We start from the raw sequence: 17,036 nt of genomic DNA, 5'->3' as shown, positions 1-17,036 counted from the left end.
ACTGCTGCAGAAAAGGTAACAAAACCTTGGAATACATCCTCCTCTCAGATAACGGAGCAAAACTTGCTGCAAGCCATAAGTCTCACTGCAACCTGGCTTCTCAGTGTCATCGAAAAGAGCAAGGCAAAGCCACCACAATTGCGGGTCTTACAACTGCGGTGCTCCAGGGTGCAACGCCTCCTGTCGCAGATACCGCTTCTCCCCGGGGTGTCTGCCCATCACCTACACAGCAGTGGTAGCTCATAAAGATACTTTCTGGCTCACTTTAAGCCCCTTGAGCACTGCGGTACAGCCACACCAGGAGGCAGCTCCACGCCACTTAACTTGCCACACTTATTTTGCAGCCTACACAGAGATCTCTCCCACCCACTGCACTAGCTAGTTTGGGCATAATGAACAAGAAGGCAGCCACGGATGGAGAGTAACCCACCTACAACAGGGTCTTTGAGACCATTTGCTGCTCTGCTCTGACCTGTCGGACCAAGCCTCTTTTCACCCTCAGCTAGCCTCCTCTGCTGCTCGTCAGTGGTCCCACAGGGGTCAGGTTCAGTCAGGAGGAGGAGAAGGGAGAAGCAGGAAGAATGAAAGAAACCCAAATGATAAATTAGACTGGAAACCCTCTGGCTGGCAGTGCAGAGCTGGTAAGGCTGAGCCTGTTGAAACAAAGCATTGCCTCCTTCTCCTGCATCTGCCCTAATTAGGAATGTGCTGTACCTGGTAGCTTTTGATCAGAGAGGGCCCAGGCTAAGTCTCCTGTCAAGGCACTGTGGTCAGACACATGCAAGTGACTCACCATGGGTAGACAGGTATAAAAGCTATAAACTAACGAACTGTATAAAGCTCTGCTATTCCTTAACAGTGCCACATAATCTGAAGTGTTACTGTGCTTCTTCAGTGTTTTCTTGAGCCATCTTTGCTTTTTTCTTGCATTGTTTTTCTACCTTCCATGCTGTGTTTTGATATCTGAGACTCCTTGCAAATATGACTGCCCTGCTGACAGAGGTCCTGTTCTTCCAGACAGGGATCAGACACCCTCTTATCTCACTTTTCACACCCATCATGAGAAGTGCTAAAATTTCCTCTCTCTGCGAACTTGTGCTATGCCAAGCAGTCCTTCTCACCTGAGTCCCAGGCCAGGATCCCATCAGTTTTGATTTTTTTGCCTGCAGTTAATGTTGGAGAAGTACTCCAATGATCTGCCATTAAAACCAACCCTCTTGGGTTTTTCAGCATGTATGTAGAGAGGGGAGACTAGTCTGCTACTGTGCAGCAGATTTGGCTGGGAAAAACCCTCTTTTTGGCCATTCATCACAGTATTTCATTTGAGGACGCAAGAGTGTGACCTCCTGAGCTCTTTACATTCTCTGGGATCTCCTCTTCCTCTTGCTGCTTCTTGAGAGGCAACATCTTTTCTTCTACTTTTTGAGTTCATTGTCAACTTGGCATTTGACCCACTTCTTATTTCTCTGCCTTCTATAAGGTGACTTAAATCACACCTTGGACTGCAGAAGAAACCTGGTGTTGACCATTTCTCCATTTGTATATTGCTCCTCATTTCTGCCTGTTCCCTCGCCCTCCTATCTGGCTATGCAAAACCAGAACCACAGGCACTGTATGCTCTCCTTTGCAATGCTCCACTTTTCTCTCTCACTGTCATGAACTTCCCTATCACCTCCTTCTGCTCCTCCACTGTCAGATCTTATTCCTCTCTCTCTCCTCCCTTTTCATCACTCTGGCTTGTTACTGGAAACTGTTGAGTATTTTCTTCCTTTCCAACACTTTATTTGTTTTTCTTCCTGTGCTTACTGTGATGTCCTTTGCCCAGACGTTGATTAACTCTTGCTTTGCTCTTTACCATTTTCTTCTATCTGCTCTGAAAGGACTTCACACAGACTGTCTCTACCAGTACCATCTTTCCCTTCTCCTCAGACACATCACTCCCGATGTGAATCTCCCAGACTCTCACTGACACCCTAGGGTAAGGTCAAGTTTCTTTTGCCTTTCTATCTGAGGCTCCACACAGCTCCCCTCAAGCCAAGTTCCTTGCTTTTGCTTTGTCTCATTCCTTGTCCTGTTTGAATACCTCAGGGCTGGATTCTCATGGCTGTACCCCTACACAGTACACTCTTCTACGCTTAATATACTTAAAGAGCCTTCAGAATTCATGTATTCAAATTTCTTTTCAGGTCTTAAGGCTTGGAAGCTTACCTTCAGAAAGAAGTCTGGTGTCCCTACTTGTTAATATTGCTTCAGGAGAGGGGCCTTTAGGGAAGATGAACCTTGAAGAAAAACACCAAATATGGCAAGACACTGTAAATGCCAAACATTCAAAACCACAGCTTTGTCATATTGAAGGTCCACATCCTTTTGGTTTTGCCTCAGATGCTGTGTAAGCACATGGTTAAAACTCCACTGCATACCTGCTTTGTGCTGCTAATAATTCATAAAAGAAAGATTGTTGTGCTTCCCATCCCTTCACTCCAGATGTTAGCACAGCCATGTCCATCACCCTCCCAGGGAAAGGGGCCCCACTCTGCTACAGCTCACAATTCCTGGTTCAATGGCAAATACCATTCAGCTAAACCAGAAGCCTGAGGAAAAGCAATTTTAGGTTCGCTTCCTAGATAAGAAAGAAAATTCCTTCCTGTTACTGATTCCATAAAGGAGAATGAGCTAACCTGCAGAGTCTGATAAAGTCAGCCCTCTATTTCAGCTGTGGCTGTGGGCTATGTTAGCACAGAAGACAGGCAGCTCACAAGTGATTAATGCAAGAGACACAGAAGAAAGAAAATTATTTGGTTCTCCCACTCCCCTGAGGGGAACTGTCTTTGTTTTCCAGTACTGAGACTGCAGTGATACCCATGATGATCCCCCTGCAGTGATTGTAATTCGTATCTTGCTGGGTAAGTCACTTGGGAGCAAAAGCATCTGAGACTTCAGATTCTTTTGGCTGGTTCTGAGGTCTTTTTTGTCACTCACCAGCATTCCCACAGCCATAGGTGCTTGCTCAGGGAAGGAGACACTGGTTCATCTCTCCACTAATACCACACAGTGCTCCCTCTCAGTCAGGTGTGCAGGCCAAGGTAGCTCCTGGTGCTTTATCTGCCCAGCTATGCCGGTGTGTGCAGGTGGAAGATTTTGGTTTATGAGCTGTTTGACAAATGAAATACAGTATTAACTCATATCTACACTTGCAAGGGCTTGGTCATAAGTGCTACTCTCTGAGCATCCTCTTGGGTCACCACAGGCCTCACATCATAAATGTTTTTGGAAAGCACATACTCTGCTCCCTTGCTGTTGCTGATGCTTGTGTCAGTGTTTGTTTTATTTTGCTTTGAGCTTAATGATTGGCAAATCCTGGAGTGACAGCTGGACCAACGCACTGCGTGCCCAGGCAGTGAGGGGGATGCTGTCAAACAGAGGCACATTGCTGTCATGGTGATGGCTGGCTTGAAGGGTGGTGACAAGTGGTGTAAGAGTGGGAAATGTGTTTTCCAGATACCCAGGCTTAAACACTTTCCCTCCTGTCTCTTTCAGGTTTTCTTTCCCTTTGGCTCATAGGTAGAACTATGTATATCAGTACGCACACACATACAGCAAACGGCTTTGTTTGCCAGTCTTTGCACAGTCAAGCCCTCAGGCCATTTTTTTCTTTTTTTCTTTTCACAAAGATGAAAGGAAAATGTTTCTGCATATGGATTTTGCAGGAAAAGGGAAGTGGGTGACAGCGACCAGGGCTGTGACCTGGCAGACCTCTCTGTCTAATGTAATGTGATCTTGTGGAAAAAAAAAGGGAAGAGAAGTCTGGCCCAGGGACTGCAAATCATAGGCTGTGATGACAAGAGAGGGCCTAATAAAACTCAGCACCCTTCACTTTTAAATGAAATGAGTAGGGAGGGAGAGTGGGGAAAGGATAATTTACTGTCTAGAGATATCCTGGGGTTTCACTTTCCTAGAAATGCCTTTCACTGGCCTATAGAGTTTCGGTGGTGGAAAATGTGGATACAGCTTTGAGCAGTTTAGGTCTTTATTTGAATTAATTATAACAGATAAAACAACAAGACTTAAGCAGTGGAGGATGGGGACAAGAAGGTCTTCCATTGCCCCTAGTCCTGTCTTGTTACACCATGCCCTGACTGCCACTTTCCTGATGGACATCAGTGCTGCCAGAAAGAAAAAGCTGGGATGTCCAGGTGGCTCGGATGACACGAATGATATAGGTACATGATGCTGAGAAAACGTTCCAGCTCTGCTCTGACCACTAATTTCTGACTTTGTGTTGAGAAAACCACAGGAGCAAGTGAATTTTACTGAACGGTGCTGCTATTTATTAGTAGGTTGGTCTCTTTTTTTTGCAGTGACTGTAATCAAAATAAACTTGCTTTAAGATATGCTTCTGCAGGGATGGAGACTCACTGAATGAACTCATTTGAGGGGGACAGGTGCAGAGTCCAACAGCACTTTGGCATGCCAGGATGTGCCAGGGCTCAGGGGGGCTCCTGGCTCCCTCTTGGAGGAGTCGCTCAGTCACTTCTGTTTCCATTGTTTCTTTTTGGTGGGTTTGGGGGGTTTTGTACTATAATTTTTAAACAAAAACAAACCCACAGTAATAGATAAACTTTGAGAGCTTCAGAAATTCTGCTGATATAGGCACTTGCAGTACTGAGATACTGACATCTTTTTGTAACTGCGAAAACAGGCTGCAAGCCACAAAAATGCAAGTCCCCACACAACACTCTGCGCAAACTTCTTTCTGGTTGAGCTGGAAATGGATGTCTTTCCCAAAGGATTTTGATAGCTCTACTTTTGGACCCAGAATATTTTTAATTAAATTAAATAGAAGGGAAGACGGAAAGGAAAATTAATTAAGAGGTTTTTGTTTGTTTGATCTTACTAGACAGTTAAGCTTGAATTTTATTGAATCTTTAGGCAGAAATTCTGGTTTGTTTAATCTATCTGTCTGATTATTATTATATTTCTGGTAGGCTGAACACCAAAGAATAAATGAAAGATAATGAAACAAACAGAGCCAAGTGTGGCTGTGCCCTAGAGCTGTCCCATCTCAACATACGAGCTTGTGTTTCATCTCTCCAAAGCAGAGAATTCAGGACTCAGCTGGCACCAATAAAGAGGTATCACACTGAGAGAGAGAGCAGTCACTCTGCTGGGTTGCAGTCTGCCCCCAGTCCCCTGTGCAGGGGGAGGTCTGCATCTCTGCAGAGCATTTACCTCCTGGCCATATTCGGCATAAACCTGCTCACAGCATCCTAGTGAGCTGAAGCTGCAAAGCTTTTTGTGTGCTTCAGGAATAAAAACTGGCTGGTTTCAGGGCTGTGCTAGAGGCTGTTTGGTACTGCCAGTCAGGCCAGCTGCTAAAAGCACAACTGGTTCCTAAAGCACCTGTTAAAATCTGCCCCCAGCAAGCTCCCCCCACTGCTGCTGCCAGTGCTGTTTCCTCTCCCCCATGGTCACACTTCTCCTCGTTCCCCTCAGCAGTGCCTCATGAGTTCCTCCTCAGCACCCCCACCGTCCCACCACAGACCTACCTCCCAGCCATCTAACGTATATAGATGTATATATAGATCTCACAGTGCTGTGTAAGTGGGAAACTCACTCCTCCTTCCCTCACCCATCCTGTCGTGACAATTTACACTTGATTGGGCTGTTTCTGCTTTCTGTGCCCAGCATCCTCTCTGCTCCTGGGAAAGCCCAGGGAAAGGGGAAGCTAAGGTGTCCACCCAGCCACACTGGTCCTTGCCAGGGTGTCACCGTGTGTGGCTCTTCAGAGCACCTTGGCACCGTGCAGATCCCAATGTTCGGCATAACTTTCTGTCTATAGGTTAGCCAAGACAAAGTGCTGTCAACTTCTCCTTCAAATACAGATTGAGGGAAAAGGGTTGAGGACTTCTACACTCTAAAAACATTCAGCTCAGACTGAGACAGTTTTCAAAGTGAGATCATTGTGGATTTTCTTCTCTACACCAAATTTGAATCTTGTGACTTTTTGTGTTGCTACAGTCTGAAAATAATAGATATCTTCTTTCAACTCTGTGCACACTGATTCTTAATAAATCTTTCTCTTTTTTTCCCCACAAAATTCTGGAGAAGCAGCAGAGTGTTTTACAAAAAAGTGGATGCCAGCTGGTCCCACATAGCCTTGATCCAGTGCTGTAGTTGTCATATTAACTTTACCAGCCTCCATTTAACGTAGTGGTATGTAAGGGTAATCTTACACTACTCCTCCCCAGATGAAAAGCACATCAATTTTAGCCAAAACACACCCTCTGATGCCAGCAAAAAAGAGTAGAGAGAGAACACTCTTTGCTATCCTGTTTACCAACAGGAAGTATTCACGGTTAGGAGAATCCTGTTACTATCATATTTTTAAAGCACTTAATCCTGTACATTGCATAGGAGAACATATCACCTTTCTTCTCCTGGATATCCATGCTCCAGAATGGAAATACCAAAGCTGTTCAGAAATGCAATGCACCTGCAGATCTGCTCATGGAGGGATATCCAAGTGCTGCCAGGGTGGAGTTAATGTCTGGTTAAACATTAACATGGGGCTCAGTTCCACCATTTTACAATGTGTAACCTGCTGTGAGTCAATGATAAACTGTTCAGGGTGCAGCCCTGATTGCCAAGGACTTACATTTCACATTGTTGCTGTTCAGAGCAAAAGGAAGTAACTGTCATTTGAAAAAAAACAAACAAACCATAAGCAGAAAAGATGCTGCCTATTGATTTCTTACTCTCCTGAAAGAGGTATGAAGATAACTGTTGCACTGAAAACTACGTTGCCCAGTTCAGTATTTACTATATATTATTAAGAGGACAGCACAAGGTGTCAAACCATAAAGAGAAGAAAATTACACATTGACTGTAGAACAAAGCCCATAAGGCACTGCCTTTCATTCCTTAAACCATGCCAATGTTTCTCCTTCTTTTCTTCCTCCTTGCTTTCCTCTCAGTTCCCAGTACAAAGTGTTAAAAACTGGAGCATAGAGCTAAAGCTGTCTGCATCTCTAGCCTGCCAACACAAAGTGCCAGGCTCTGGTAACTCTGACATCCTACATCCTTGCTGAGTCCCTGAATTCATGGAGGCAGGGGACAAAGTCTGGCTTCTGTCTGTCCTCTTGAGATAAAAAGTGTGATCCAGGAAAAGGTTAAATATTCTTACAGAGGCATTTCACAGTTACGCTAACCGGGACAGATACTGAAATAGCCATTACTCTCCGTGTTCCAGGCTGGAAGCTCGTCATGGACTGAAGTCACTGTCTGGCCTCCCTGAGCCCTGTGGAGGATTGCGCAATCATGGGCCACGTTCATCATCTGAGGTGAGAGGGGAGGACGTCACCTTCCTCTGCAGCATCCAGCACCAGCTCTGGCCAGCAGCAGGATGTTGGCTGCAGTAGACATGGCCCTGCTGCAGTATGGCAAGTGTTACACATCCTCCGCTGAGTTAAAGCAGCAGATGCAGACGGATGTCAACTCTAGCCATGCTTGCCCCTTTCACATGCACATGTGCCACACTAACAAACACCTTCCATCTTCCCCAGCCCCTAAGGAGAAGTCCAATCTTTAGATGATTTGTTCCCAACCTGAGGGCCCTACACCTGCTTCCTGCAAACATCAGTGTGAATTTGTTGCCATCAGCTCCCATGAGTTTGTGATCTTCAGTGTTCAGAGACTTTAAGATGCAAGGTCAAGCAAGACCATACAGTGGCTGCAAAGCTGTAGAAAAAAAGACATAATTCAGCACAAGCTGACAGGTTGCTTGCTTTCTGACCTAAATTTGAAATTACTTCATCACTCCTTGATATGAGGAGGTCTTACATTCTTATTTATTAGGGTTCTTCCTTTTTTCTTTTTGTGTGTGTGTGTGTGTGTATGCACATTTCAGTTGTCCTCTCCCACCCCTGTTTCTCCCTCGGCTTCACATCAGCGTACGCTGCAGACTTCCTCTGGCACTTCTATAAGCTGCCAGAAGGGAAGTGACCTGGTTACACGTCCAGCTCCACAAGCTGCCTCAGCAATGCTTTTCCTCCCCCTCTGCAGCAGCCCTGGGCGAGCACAATATCCTCAGCCCACCAGCACATTTGAAGCAGGGAGGTTATGGTCTCCACTACAGTTCACAGTGCTGACATCTGTACTCACTGACTTGTAACCACTCTGTTACGAAGACTTAGTCACTGACTTCAGGCAGAAACAGTGGAATAATATTTAATATGTAATAATAATAACAACAACAACAATAAATATCAGTGTGAGCTGCTGGCAGTAGATGTCTCTCTGAAAATAACTCATTCATCATGAGAGGTGCCCATGGGAGGAGCCACCCAGAGCCCTGATACGGCAGCACTTACGCAGCAGGATGCCCGTGTTATCAGTGAGGAAATCCATACGCTTGACTCTACGTACGCAAGTGTCCTCACTAGTTCCTGAAGGCAGTAAAAAGAGAAAGTCCTACCCATCCTCACTCAGTGCTCTTTGTAATGTTTGCTACAGTAAGATATTCCTGTTTGTTTCTGCCCTTCTAATAATGAGAGTCAATTTGCCCTCACTGAGATCCAAACCAACCCTCCAGCAGTCACGTACAAAACTTTATTTTCTTTATTTTGTCTCATTTTTCAAAGGTCTTGGGTAAATAAATACCATTATTAAACTATATTCCAGGATCCTTCTGGCTATATATGAAACCAAAGACTTTAATATAACAACTAAGATTTTAGGAGATTTCTTGCCACTACCCTGATATCACGAATGTTAGAAAAATAAGAGCTGATCATCCAGTCTGTTCCTTTGACTGATGTGATATTTCCATGACCAGTCTAGGTCTAACCACCTGAAGGTTAATCAGAGTCTCAGTTTGGAAGACTGCCTGATGCAGTAAAATAACACAATGATCATTGTTTCTGAATTTGTACCTAAGGTTTCCCCTGATTTCACTTCTTCCAATATTTTAACCAGGTTTTTTCCAGTTTTCTAGCATGTAGCTAGACAAGAGGATTTCAGGCAAGTCCAACTTAAAAAGAGGTAAAATAGAGAAAATTTTATGATTATCCTATTTTTATAAAGTTCCTTGTTCCGTGTTAGAAGACAAGCAGCTCCAAATATTGCTTGCTGGTTTATGAGATGCTTGCAGAAGCTGACTCACTTTCAGCCACTACAAATGGTGAAATACCTCCAGAGCACCACTAAATCCAATATGCTTCTGGGACTGGATCTTAACTGGGAGCCATCACAGCTGTGCCACCAGTGAAAGCAGAGACACTTCATACAGCCCTAAGATTCTGCTCTTCATTGGAGAAGTGTTTGAATCTCAATACAGATGACAAAGGATAAAGCAACCTCATTTTCTTAGGCAAAGGGAAATGCCAGTGAAAATTATCTGCCTGCAAAAAGGAACAAGATAAGAAAGAGGACATTTTTCTGGAAATGCATTAAATATTTAATTCCCAAGTAAAGTGCAGTAATATGAACTAACATATGTTTATGAAATCAAGCATGTTCTACTCAAGACCCATAGATATAACCAAACTTGAATGTAATCAGGTGAGGTCTTTCTAGGTTAACAGGCTCTGCAGGCAATTGCTGGGGAGAGGATGCTGGGGCACTGCTGCCTCCTTGGTCACTGGCATGGCTTCAAGGGCTCACTGCCGTCTGTCCCTGCGCATGCAGAGGTGCCCCCACATCCATGCAGAATGTGGGATGCCCTTCCCTCTGAGAGGCTCTGCTGAGAGAAAATCCCACCTCCCCTCTCCCAGGTGCAAGGTCTGAACTGAAAATTGCAATGAAATTAAACCCGCCTAGTGAAAGTACTATTTAATTTGCAGTTTATTTTAATCCCAGAACACAAGTTCTCTATATTCCATGCTCCAGTGTTGCTAAAAGTTTGACCTGTTCTTTTAAATATATTTACCTTATATCTCCCATTTATAACATAATTTTGTTCCTTTCTGCCCACAGTTTTCATCATTCCAAATCCTTATAATTTCCCTGTTCTCATCAGCTTTTTGCATCTCTTCCAGTTAGGCATCATCTGTATGCTTTTTAACATGTCATGAATTAATTCCATGGGTCATAAATAAATGATTTTAATAAAGATCCATAGTTCACTCAAACCAAGGCAAAGCCTCACATCAATTTTTGTGCGTTCCAGATCAAATCTCAAAACTTGCCATCAAACTAATTTGTGAAATTGCAGTCTCTTGACAGGTACCTACCTACAGTTTGATATTCTGGGATCATACTATTCATGCATGCTTTCCTCAATGCCACTTGGCAAGATATAGTCTGTCCTGTCTGTGTCTGTGCAAAGCCTATCTGAACTATTTTTTAAGTAAGTGCTGTGCTGCCTCATGAGAGTGGTATCAAATGATTTAGCCAATTTAAATCTGTTATGTATCCTTTATTACTAGCTTTGAAAAACCAAAGACTGTATGAAGCACTGCTAATGCTTTCCTGTCCTGTGCTGCTCCAGCCTTTTAAGTCAGAGCTGCTCTGGGGTCAGGCCCTACTCGGAGGGGTATCAGCACACCCAACCCTGACACCTGAGCACACCAGACCCATCCCTGTGTCACCCATTCTACCTGGCATGCAGACTGAGGCAGAGATCCATGGCCATACAGATAAACCCTTGGCATTAACTCTTGGCTAACCTGCCTTGTCACTTGTGACTTCCCCTGTCCCCTGAAACCGCTCTACCTCTGGCTTATTTACAGTCCTGGAGGACAGAGGCTTTGTTCTCTGGTCTGTAACAAAGATAGGTTTGTTGTTCTTTCTCAGTTCTGCATTAAAATTTTCTCTGACCCCTTGGCAGCCATACTTGACTCCCTTGAGGTCTTTGCACATTATATTAGAAGTTTACAAGCCAGCATAATTTTTTGGGTTCTTTTTTTTTTCCTTTTAACCAAGGTAGATGCTAGATACTAACTACAGATATTTCTATAGTCCGCTGTAAATGCCACCAAGTCATTACTTCCAGCAGTAATGCACATCTGATTAATCCACGCTGATACTGAGTTTTCAGTGTGAAGGCTGTTTTGCATGGTAAATGTTACAAATAATGTAGTTACTTTTGAAATCCACATACCATTCAACTCAGTTCTTCCTTTCAAGGTTCTGATCTTCCATGGCTAGTATTCCCTTTTGTTGGCATTTACATCCTATCATTGATTGAGTTCAGTGGGAGTGAGGGGTGCTGGCTGGTCCACAGAACAAAGTCCTCATTTTGTCTGCAGATTGCTTCTTATTTTTGAAATTACTATAACTATCCTAAGTTTCTCAGTTTGCTATGCCCTATGCTTTCCCTGGCCTGAACATAAAGGGTATATGATCCCACATTCTAGATGATACTAAAAAGTACAGACAAGATATATTTCTTACATATTAGATCCTTCAATTAACATAGGATATTTCTGGATAAGTAATAATGAGACTGACAAGCAAGTAGACTGTTCGAGATTATAAAGAGCATTATTTAAGGAGTTTAACTTCTCCCAGCAGGATTCTTCCAGCCTGGATTTAGAAACAGTGTCAGGGCACTATGGAGAAATTACCTTTGCTGTGACAAACACTTGGTTTCATTCAGAAGACAAGGAGAAGGGCAGACACTGCAGAATGTGACTCGCTTTTGCTCTCCTGCAGGCTGGAGCCAAAGTCAGGAACAGAAAAGGATGTGGAGTCCTGGACCATGTGGCAGCAGGGATTTGGGGGGTTATAGAGCATTAGGTCAACGTGGAAGCCATAGCGACTCTGTACCTGCAGATGTGCTGACCATCTGTGTGATGGTATGCACATTACGTTGTATCTTCATGCCAGGTGTGATTATATGGCTTCTAACTGGTCGGTCTCTTTTTTTTTGAATTTTCTTATCATTAGCTGAGAAAAAAAATAGTTAATTTCTAGAGGGATTTTTTCCTGACAAGTCCATGTAAACTTCTATGAAACTTTTTTATCTCCCAAGTTTTTAGAAGTTTGTTTTATTATTTGTTCCAATATTCTTTCAGAAGTTGAAAATACAATGGCTGACCTACATTTCACAAGTCCTCTTTTTTCTCCTGCTTTTATTATCAGGAAAAGCTTTCTCCAGTTATTCAATATCTCACCTGTCCTGTTCAGGTGCTCACAGACAACCAGGAGTGGCCCTGAGTTTACTGTAGCCAATACTTCAAAGATCTTAGTGTAAAGTGTAACAGCTTTGGTCAACTTGAAAGCATTAGTTTATCAAAGTATTATCCATTCCTTCACCACTTCAAGCTTAGAGTTGTGTTCACTACAAAAAAATTTGTTTTTCTTTGTTAGTCCATATAAAAGAGGCCTTAATGCACTATCTTTCTTGTTAGTATTTGTCAGTAGATTTTCCTTCTACAGAATCTTTTACCTGATCTCCCTTCTACAGTTAATACTCTTCTTATTAATCTTCATTAATCAAATCTACAATATGTGTCTTCTGTTTATCTCCACTTTCTGAATTAGAAATGGCCACTGATGACTTTCAAAAGCTTGTAGGCTTCTCCACACCCTTTCCCAGGAATCTTCCAATTAATTAAAATCCTATACACCCTACAGCTAGTTCTGGTGTTCCGGATTACTTTGCCAGTTGCTGACAAGTTCATCTATGTGATTTTCCTCCCTTGGCGGGAATATTAGCCTTCCACTGTGTCCAGGCTCAATACTTTCACCATCAACCACTGGTTAAATACTTTCCTCACTAAGCTGAGCATGTGGCTCCATGGACACAGTTATGAATGAAGCCTGGCTTCATAGGATCACAGAGTGATTTAGGTAGAAAGAGACCTTTGGAGGCCTCTACTCCAACTCCCTAGGCCAAGCAGGGCTTATTTGAAGACTAGACCAAGACCTCAGGGCCTTGTCTAGCTGCGTTTTGAAATCCTCCATGGATTGAGAGCACACAGCATCCATGTTTGCCCACTGCCTTGATGAAAAATATTCCCACAGGTATGTTTCTCATGGTTGTTTAAAGATGGTGACTATGAATAGATCAGCTGCAAACAAAGCTTTCACAATGCTTGGGGACAGGATAAGACCTTCCTCCTGCTCACTCTTATGGCTTCTCTGAAGTCTACCAAGAACTGAGCTCACCTTACAGCTTTTCTTTCCATCAAATCACATATGGGAGTCAAATATTGGGTCTCCTTTACACCAGTCTCCTTAAATGTAGATGGAATTTATCATCACAGTCACCTTTGTTATTTTCATTTCTCTGCTAAATTTTCTTGCAGTGGAGAAGAGGCTTCTCAGATTATCAAGGAGCACACACGTATCTGTACACACACACAAATACATTCACAATTGCATGTGTGTGTAGAAATATCTGCAGAAAACAATTGTGATTTTTAAAAGAAAAAATTTCATAGGATTTCAGGTTAATTAATAATATTATACAATTTTTAAGCACACTTTTATGTGCTTATTGATTAGCTATTTGTGTTCCATATATTTGCTTTTGTACGCCTCATTATTTTTCACTTGGACACAGGACGATCCCTGGCAGGCAGAAGGTTGCTGGCAAGACATCTTGGCAGACTCACTTGCAGCATCACAGTCATGTTGCCAGGTGAACCCACTTCACTCAGGGCAGCCTAGAGGTGGTTTAGTGCCTGAAGGCACAGGCAGAAGCCAGTGACAAGGACAGTCCAAGGAGGAGTCGGGCAGGGGCATCCATTGGAGCACAGCCTGGTCCCTGCCAAGGCCAGCAGCACTGCATGCCATGAAAGGCTGTAATTTTATTGCAGCTCCCAGCTTGTCTCTAAAAGAGAATGAAGCAGAAGAAAATCTTTGGCCTCGCTTTGCTCACCTGTACAGAGGAAACACCTGGGTGGAGGGGCAGCCCTCACCAAACCTCAAATACCACATAGGCTGAGGACTGCTAAGGAAAGGAGACTTATTTTTCTGCTCAGCAGAGCAAAACCAGGGCACAAACTAGCTCTTTGCAAGCAGAGACAGGCACTGAATTCATTGGATAATCTGCTCCAAATTATTTGCCCAGTTCTATTAATTAAGTTTGTGAAGCACTTGGAGGGTTAAATGCCCTAGAGCCATCGTTCACCTAAGCTTTGCCCCCAAACTGACATCAGTGAAAAATCCTTAATGGTGGTGGTAGCAGCACCACTGAATTTTCAAATCCTCCTGAGGCAAGAAAACATTATTTTCCCCTTCATTTTATGGTCTGTTGAATCTTCTGTTTTTGAATTATGTTCATAGCCTTGGAGTATTCCTGAGGTTTTCCAAATGCCTCAGATTTAATTTGGCGTCTTCCACACGCACAAAAAATTATTGCCTCGTATACTCCCTCACAGTGAACGCTGTCCCTTCCCCAGTTCTGCAGAGGGGTCCTGGAGTCTAACAATGGTCCCGTGGAGTTGTTTCTCAGCTGGTGAGGAGCCCTGCCTTGCACCTCGGCAGGCAGGGATCACACAAGAAGACGGCCCCTATTGGGAAGAAGGGGTCAGCCCAGACCTTTAGCATTGGCCTGAGCTCCAAACACCCATCTAAGAAAATAAATAAGTAAGAAAACATAATAAGATGCATACACAGGCTCTCTGTTACCAAGTCCAAACCCCAACATGTAAGAATAAGCTTTGTGAACAGGGCGGTCTCGGCAGTGAAAGGCGCCCTGGGGCAGTCGGCAGTGATGGGAATTGTTCTGGCTGATGTTGCCCACCTCTGCTGGGGCTCAGCAAAATTGCCTGGGGTTGGGTCTTCATGTCTGAACCTCTCTAAGGGCCAGTGTTTGAGTTACCAGCCCTCCAAAAAGAATGCACTTGTATCATACAAAGAAAAGAAAAGTATCAACGCTGTTCCAGATCTGGGGGCTTCTGCCTGCCACACTAATGGACTGAGATTCAGATCCCTGAATTCAATTTCTCTCTGTAGAATTTACATTCTGCAGTTTCAGGGCTGGTGCAGCCCTCATAGAATCATTGAATCATAGAATGTATAGGGTTGGAAGGGACCCTTAAAGGTCATCCAGTCCAACCCCCCTGCAGTAAGCAGGGACAATGTTACCAGATCAGGTTGCTCAGAGCCCCATCAAGCCTGACCTTGAATATCCCCAGGAATGGGGCCTCCACCACCTCTCTGGAAAACCTGTTCCAGTGATCTACCACCTTCATATTGAAGAACTTTTTCCTAATATCTAACCTAAATCTACTCTTTTCTCATTTAAAACCATTACCCTTCATCCTATTGATACATGACCTTGTAAACAGTTCACGTAAATGGAGAAGGCTTATGACTGTGTCTCATCCACCCAAACACGTTGATTTGGATGGAGAAAGGAGCTAGTGAAGGCATCCCCCATTTAATCTGCACTTGACACTCAGGCTTCTCTTCTGCCATCTCTTGCAGGTGTTGTGTGGGTTGTCACAGAGGAGCACATGAACTGCAACTTCAGGGTGCTCTGTGGCCAAAGGGAAAGATTGGGCAGAGCTATGGCAGCCCTTTTCTCCTTGCACAGCTGCTACAGAAGGGCTGTAGAGCATCCTATTGCCATTGCTGTTTCTTGTACAGAAGTATGTGGAGGCTATGGCTGTTTGGCTATCATACATCATTCCAGTGCTTCCAACTTGCAGTCAAAATGCTTGAAACATACAACAGGTGTAAAGAACATCTGTGGGACCAAATGAATAATCACCTGCCCAATGCACTGTCACAGTGTATTAGCAGAGCTGCAACCTTGAAGGCCCAGGTCCTGTTTACAGGAACACCTTGTAGCTCCATACTCCCAATGGAGCCCATGATGCTCTTCTGTGCATGAGGCCCGCACTTCAAAGCCCTTTTGGATGCCCCAAAGTCCATAGGGTTATCTGTAGGGTCATACAGCTCTTCTATAAGGGCATTTCCCCATACTGCATTGTCACACTTGAAGAATAGAAAAGATCTGGTCTGCTACCTCTTCATGGCAGAGTGAAATTATCCCACTGAGTTAAATGGTAGATTGAGTAAAGGTCCAAGTCTGCAGGAAGACAGTGAACAGCTGCCTGCAGCTCTCTGCCATATAGCATAACAGTATGTGATATATCTACTTCAGTTCAGATACGTACCTGAAGATACTGCTTTTTTTGCTATTTCAGCTCATTTTCTCATTAAGCATCTGAAATTAAGGAAGCCATGCAACCGTGCAAGTGTTTCACATTAGGTAATTGAGTTTGGGCAGATTGTGAAGAAGAATCAATGAGATTGTTCTATTTCCAGATTGGGATCAGGTCAGATAACTACCACCTCCCTTCCTTTGCCCGACCTGTAATTCCCCACCCCACCGTCAGCTCTTGCAGTGACAAGCAGTGTCCTTCACATGTTGCTGAGCCATGTGAAATGACAGAAGACAAGCTTCCTGTGATGGACTCGCTTTCCATTTCCAGGTGCAGTACCCGGCAGTGAGGATGTAGGGCACGCCACGCCTCGCCTTTCCTAAACTCCCCACCCAAGGTCGCTGCTGCCAAACTCTGTGCTCTCATCGGATATGCAACAGGAAAACTGGCCTCTCCCTGACCTCTGGCCACATGGGCACTAACTTCAACCCGGGCCTGTACCTGGAGGTGCAAGTGTGCACCCAATGGGTGAGGAGCAAAGCCCTGCATCTGTAATGTCCACTGCTGGCTCCAGGCTGGGACCAAAGGATGCTCTTGAGTTTTCCAAGAAGGGGCAGAGCCACATCAAATTGTGTGTGTGTTTGTGGCTGTAGTAGCCCCAGGAGCCACTGGGGAACTGAGGGCAGCTAGAGGAAGCAAGAGAGATGACAAATGCCTGCAGAGTCCATATATCTCGGTGGGTCAGGCCAGCTACTGCTATTCCTGTTCATGTCTCAGTTGGGTGAAGAGTAAAGGGTTGCGCCTGGGAGGCAATCATGTTAACCAAGACATGTCCCCTTCTCTGGAGGCAAAGGACTGCTGTGGAGGTGAGAAAGGACAATAATGGCTGTGGATAGCACTAATGGTGAGTAATCTCTCCAGAAGTCCCTAATGGTGCATCGGTTGTTAACATCATTGTGACAAGGAAAAGAGGGG

This window comes from Mesitornis unicolor, unplaced genomic scaffold (assembly GCF_000695765.1).
Source record: "Mesitornis unicolor isolate BGI_N332 unplaced genomic scaffold, ASM69576v1 scaffold18857, whole genome shotgun sequence".
Taxonomy (NCBI): domain Eukaryota; kingdom Metazoa; phylum Chordata; class Aves; order Mesitornithiformes; family Mesitornithidae; genus Mesitornis; species Mesitornis unicolor.
This window is presented reverse-complemented; position numbering follows the sequence as displayed.